Source organism: Brachyhypopomus gauderio, chromosome 2 (genome assembly GCF_052324685.1).
Source record: "Brachyhypopomus gauderio isolate BG-103 chromosome 2, BGAUD_0.2, whole genome shotgun sequence".
Taxonomy (NCBI): Eukaryota; Metazoa; Chordata; class Actinopteri; order Gymnotiformes; family Hypopomidae; genus Brachyhypopomus; species Brachyhypopomus gauderio.
In genome coordinates this window covers 49,863,720-49,870,441 of record NC_135212.1, presented here as the reverse complement: position 1 = coordinate 49,870,441, position 6,722 = coordinate 49,863,720, and the positions used below count along the sequence as shown (strand labels likewise).

Genomic DNA, 6,722 nt, shown 5'->3' with positions numbered 1-6,722 from the left:
TAAGTGCAGGACCCACAAGTCAGATAAGCCTTCTTTTGTGCTGTGAAAGTGTTTGCATCTTTGAAATCGCAATCGACACACAACCACAAACGACGAGGTGGCCAAGAGGTTAAGGGGATGGACTGCTAATCCATTGTGCATAGCACGCGTGGGTTCGAATCCCACCTTCGTCGGTGTTGCTTTCTTTAATTTCTGACAATCGTGTCTCCTGTTGTAAGTGCAGGACCAACAAGTCATATACGGCTGCTTTTGTGCTGTGAAAGTGTTTGCTTCTTTGAAATTGCTATCGACACACAACCACAAACGACGAGGTGGCCGAGAGGTTAAGGCGATGGACTGCTAATCCATTGTGCATAGCACGCGTGGGTTCGAATCCCACCTTCGTCGGTGTTGCTTTCTTTAATTTCTGACAATCGTGTCTCCTGATATAAGTGCAGGACCCACAAGTCAGATAAGCCTCCTTTTGTGCTGTGAAAGTGTTTGCATCTTTGAAATCGCAATCGACACACAACCACAAACGACGAGGTGGCCGAGAGGTTAAGGGGATGGACTGCTAATCCATTGTGCATAGCACGCGTGGGTTAGAATCCCACCTTCGTCGGTGTTGCTTTCTTTAATTTCTGACAATCGTGTCTCCTGTTGTAAGTGCAGGACCCACAAGTCATATACGGCTGCTTTTGTGCTGTGAAAGTGTTTGCATCTTTGAAATCGCAATCGACACACAAGCACAAACGACAAGGTGGCCGATAGATTAAGGCGATGGACTGCTAATCCATTATGCATAGCACGTGTGTGTTCGAATCCCACCTTCGTCGGTGTTGCTTTCTTTAATTTCTGACAATCGTCTCTCCTGCTGTAACTACAGGACCCACAAGTCAGAAAAGCCTTCTTTTGTGCTGTGAAAGTGTTTGCTTCTTTGAAATTGCTATCGACACACAACCACAAACGACGAGGTGGCCGAGAGGTTAAGGCGATGGACTGCTAATCCATTGTGCATAGCACGCGTGGGTTAGAATCCCACCTTCGTCGGTGTTGCTTTCTTTAATTTCTGACCATCGTGTCTCCTGATATAAGTGCAGGACCCACAAGTCAGATACGCCTCCTTTTGTGCTGTGAAAGTATTTGCATCTTTGAAATCGCAATCGACACACAACCGTAATTGACGAGGTGGCCGAGAGGTTAAGGCGATGGACTGCTAATCATTTGTGCATAGCACGCGTGGGTTCGAATCCCACCTTCGTCGGTGTTGCTTTCTTTAATTTCTGACAATCATGTCTCCTGGTGTAAGTGCAGTACCCACAAGTCAGATACGGCTGCTTTTGTGCTGTGAAAGTGTTTGCATCTTTGAAATTGCAATCGACACACAAGCACAAACGACAAGGTGGCGGATAGATTAAGGCGATGGACTGCTAATCCATTATGCATAGCACGTGTGTGTTCGAATCCCACCTCCGTCGGTGTTGCTTTCTTTAATTTCTGACAATCGTGTCTCCTGCTGTAACTACAGGACCCACAAGTCAGAAAAGCCTTCTTTTGTGCTGTGAAAGTGTTTGCTTCTTTGAAATTGCTATCGACACACAACCACAAACGACGAGGTGGCCGAGAGGTTAAGGCGATGGACTGCTAATCCATTGTGCATAGCACGCGTGGGTTCGAATCCCACCTTCGTCGGTGTTGCTTTCTTTAATTTCTGACCATCGTGTCTCCTGATATAAGTGCAGGACCCACAAGTCAGATACGCCTCCTTTTGTGCTGTGAAAGTATTTGCATCTTTGAAATCGCAATCGACACACAACCGTAATTGACGAGGTGGCCGAGAGGTTAAGGCGATGGACTGCTAATCCATTGTGCATAGCACGTGTGGGTTCGAATCCCACCTTCGTCGGTGTTGCTTTCTTTAATTTCTGACAATCGTGTCTCCTGGTGTAAGTGGAGGAGCCACAAGTCAGATAAGCCTTTTGTGCTGTGAAAGTGTTTGCATCTTTGAAATCGCAATCGACACACAACCACAAACGACGAGGTGGCCTAGAGGTAAAGGTGATGGACTGCTAATCAATTTTGCATAGCACGCGTGGGTTCGAATCCCACCTTCGTCGGTGTTGCTTTTTTAAATTTCTGACAATCGTGTCTCCTGATGTAAGTGCAGGACCCACAAGTCAAAAAAGCCTTCTTTTTTGCTGTGAAAGTGTTTGCTTCTTTGAAATTGCTATCGACACACAACCACAAACGACGAGGTGGCCTAGAGGTTAAGGTGATGGACTGCTTATCCATTTTGCATAGCTCGCGTGGGTTCGAATCCCACCTTCGTCGGTGTTGCTTTTTTAAATTTCTGACAATCGTGTCTCCTGTTGTAAGTGCAGGACCCACAAGTCATATACGGCTGCTTTTGTGCTGTGAAAGTGTTTGCTTCTTTGAAATTGCTATCGACACACAACCACAAACGACGAGGTGGCCGAGAGGTTAAGGCGATGGACTGCTAATCCATTGTGCATAGCACGCGTGGGTTCGAATCCTACCTTCGTCGGTGTTGCTTTCTTTAATTTCTGACAATCGTGTCTCCTGATATAAGTGCAGGACCCACAAGTCAGATAAGCCTCCTTTTGTGCTGTGAAAGTGTTTGCATCTTTGAAATCGCAATCGACACACAACCACAAACGACGAGGTGGCCGAGAGGTTAAGGGGATGGACTGCTAATCCATTGTGCATAGCACGCGTGGGTTCGAATCCCACCTTCGTCGGTGTTGCTTTCTTTAATTTCTGACAATCGTGTCTCCTGTTGTAAGTGCAGGACCCACAAGTCATATACGGCTGCTTTTGTGCTGTGAAAGTGTTTGCATCTTTGAAATCGCAATCGACACACAACCACAAACGACAATGTGGCCGATAGATTAAGGCGATGGACTGCTAATCCATTATGCATAGCACGTGTGTGTTCGAATCCCACCTTCGTCGGTGTTGCTTTCTTTAATTTCTGACAATCGTGTCTCCTGCTGTAACTACAGGACCCACAAGTCAGAAAAGCCTTCTTTTGTGCTGTGAAAGTGTTTGCTTCTTTGAAATTGCTATCGACACACAACCGCACACGACGAGGTGGCCGAGAGGTTAAGGCGATGGACTGCTAATCCATTGTGCATAGCACGCGTGGGTTCGAATCCCACCTTCGTCGATGTTGCTTTCTTTAATTTCTGACAATCGTGTCTCCTGGTGTAAGTGCAGGACCCACAAGTCAGATAAGCCTTCTTTTGTGCTGTGAAAGTGTTTGCATCTTTGAAATCGCAATCGACACACAACCACAAACGACAAGGTGGCCGAGAGGGTAAGGCGATGGACTGCTAATCCATTATGCATAGCACTTGTGGGTTCGAATCCCACCTTTGTCGGTGTTGCTTTCTTTAATTTCTGACAATCGTGTCTCCTGCTGTAACTACAGGACCCACAAGTCAGAAAGGCCTTCTTTTGTGCTGTGAAAGTGCTTGCTTCTTTGAAATTGCTATCGACACACAACCACAAACGACGAGGTGGCCGAGAGGTTAAGGCGATGGACTGCTAATCCATTGTGCTTTGCACGCGTGGGTTCGAATCCCACCTTCGTCGGTGTTGCTTTTTTTAATTTCTGACAATCGTGTCTCCTGATGTAAGTGCAGGACCCACAAGTCAGACAAGCCTGCTTTTGTGCTGTGAAAGTGTTTGCATCTTTGAAATCACAATCGACACACAACCACAATTGACGAGGTGGCCGAGAGGTTAAGGCGATGGACTGCTAATCCATTGTGCTTTGCACGCGTGGGTTCGAATCCCACCTTCGTTGGTGTTGCTTTTTTTAATTTCTGACAATCGTGTCTCCTGATGTAAGTGCAGGACCCACAAGTCAGACAAGCCTGCTTTTGTGTTGTGAAAGTGTTTGCATCTTTGAAATCGCAATCGACACACAACCATAATTGACGAGGTGGCCGAGAGGTTAAGGCGATGGACTGCTAATCCATTGTGCATAGCACGCGTGTGTTCGAATCCCACCTTCGTCGGTGTTGCTTTTTTAAATTTCTGACAATCGTGTCTCCTGGTGTAAGTGCAGGACCCACAAGTCAGATTCGGCTGCTTTTGTGCTGTGAAAGTGTTTGCATCTTTGAAATCGCAATCGACACAAAACCACAAGCGACGAGGTAGCCAAGAGGTTAAGGCGATGGACTGCTAATCCATTGTGCTTTGCACGCGTGGGTTTGAATACCACATTCGTCGGTGTTGTTTTCTTTAATTTCTGACAATCTTGTCTCCTGAAGTAAGTGCAGGACCCACAAGTCAGATAAGCCTCCTTTTGTGCTGTGAAAGTGTTTGCATCTTTGAAATCGCAATCGACTCACAACTGTAATTGACGAGGTGGCCGAGAGGTTAAGGCGATGGACTGCTAATCCATTGTGCATAGCACGCGTGGGTTCGAATCCCACCTTCGTCGGTGTTGCTTTCTTTAATTTCTGACAATCGTGTCTCCTGATATAAGTGCAGGACCCACAAGTCAGATAAGCCTCCTTTTGTGCTGTGATAGTGTTTGCATCTTTGAAATCGCAATCGACACACAACTGTAATTGACGAGGTGGCCGAGAGGTTAAGGCGATGGACTGCTAATCCATTGTGCATAGCACGCGTGGGTTCGAATCCCACCTTCGTCGGTGTTGCTTTCTTTAATTTCTGACAATCGTGTCTCCTGATATAAGTGCAGGACCCACAAGTCAGATAAGCCTCCTTTTGTGCTGTGAAAGTGTTTGCATCTTTGAAATCGCAATCGACACACAACTGTAATTGACGAGGTGGCCGAGAGGTTAAGGCGATGGACTGCTAATCCATTGTGCATAGCACGCGTGGGTTCGAATCCCACCTTCGTCGGTGTTGCTTTCTTTAATTTCTGACAATCGTGTCTCCTGATATAAGTGCAGGACCCACAAGTCAGATAAGCCTCCTTTTGTGCTGTGAAAGTGTTTGCATCTTTGAAATCGCAATCGACACACAACCACAAACGACGAGGTGGCCAAGAGGTTAAGGGGATGGACTGCTAATCCATTGTGCATAGCACGCGTGGGTTCGAATCCCACCTTCGTCGGTGTTGCTTTCTTTAATTTCTGACAATCGTGTCTCCTGTTGTAAGTGCAGGACCAACAAGTCATATACGGCTGCTTTTGTGCTGTGAAAGTGTTTGCTTCTTTGAAATTGCTATCGACACACAACCACAAACGACGAGGTGGCCGAGAGGTTAAGGCGATGGACTGCTAATCCATTGTGCATAGCACGCGTGGGTTCGAATCCCACCTTCGTCGGTGTTGCTTTCTTTAATTTCTGACAATCGTGTCTCCTGATATAAGTGCAGGACCCACAAGTCAGATAAGCCTCCATTTGTGCTGTGAAAGTGTTTGCATCTTTGAAATCGCAATCGACACACAACCACAAACGACGAGGTGGCCAAGAGGTTAAGGGGATGGACTGCTAATCCATTGTGCATAGCACGCGTGGGTTCGAATCCCACCTTCGTCTGTGTTGCTTTCTTTAATTTCTGACAATCGTGTCTCCTGTTGTAAGTGCAGGACCAACAAGTCATATACGGCTGCTTTTGTGCTGTGAAAGTGTTTGCTTCTTTGAAATTGCTATCGACACACAACCACAAACGACGAGGTGGCCGAGAGGTTAAGGCGATGGACTGCTAATCCATTGTGCATAGCACGCGTGGGTTCGAATCCCACCTTCGTCGGTGTTGCTTTCTTTAATTTCTGACCATCGTGTCTCCTGATATAAGTGCAGGACCCACAAGTCAGATACGCCTCCTTTTGTGCTGTGAAAGTATTTGCATCTTTGAAATCGCAATCGACACACAACCGTAATTGACGAGGTGGCCGAGAGGTTAAGGCGATGGACTGCTAATCCATTGTGCATAGCACGCGTGGGTTCGAATCCCACCTTCGTCGGTGTTGCTTTCTTTAATTTCTGACAATCATGTCTCCTGGTGTAAGTGCAGTACCCACAAGTCAGATACGGCTGCTTTTGTGCTGTGAAAGTGTTTGCATCTTTGAAATTGCAATCGACACACAAGCACAAACGACAAGGTGGCGGATAGATTAAGGCGATGGACTGCTAATCCATTATGCATAGCACGTGTGTGTTCGAATCCCACCTCCATCGGTGTTGCTTTCTTTAATTTCTGACAATCGTGTCTCCTGCTGTAACTACAGGACCCACAAGTCAGAAAAGCCTTCTTTTGTGCTGTGAAAGTGTTTGCTTCTTTGAAATTGCTATCGACACACAACCACAAACGACGAGGTGGCCGAGAGGTTAAGGCGATGGACTGCTAATCCATTGTGCATAGCACGCGTGGGTTCGAATCCCACCTTCGTCGGTGTTGCTTTCTTTAATTTCTGACCATCGTGTCTCCTGATATAAGTGCAGGACCCACAAGTCAGATACGCCTCCTTTTGTGCTGTGAAAGTATTTGCATCTTTGAAATCGCAATCGACACACAACCGTAATTGACGAGGTGGCCGAGAGGTTAAGGCGATGGACTGCTAATCCATTGTGCATAGCACGCGTGGGTTCGAATCCCACCTTCGTCGGTGTTGCTTTCTTTAATTTCTGACAATCGTGTCTCCTGATATAAGTGCAGGACCCACAAGTCAGATAAGCCTCCTTTTGTGCTGTGATAGTGTTTGCATCTTTGAAATCGCAATCGACACACAACTGTAATT

The 6,722-nt window shown here is 46.6% G+C and overlaps 1 non-coding gene across 1 annotated transcript; it reads left to right on the top strand.

Annotated features, from left to right (window-relative positions):
• The first annotated feature begins 3,512 nt into the window (after positions 1-3,512).
• Positions 3,513-3,594, top strand: trnas-gcu (transfer RNA serine (anticodon GCU)). Its single transcript has one exon. It is a non-coding gene; the product is annotated as a tRNA-Ser (tRNA).
• The last annotated feature ends 3,128 nt before the right edge of the window (positions 3,595-6,722 follow it).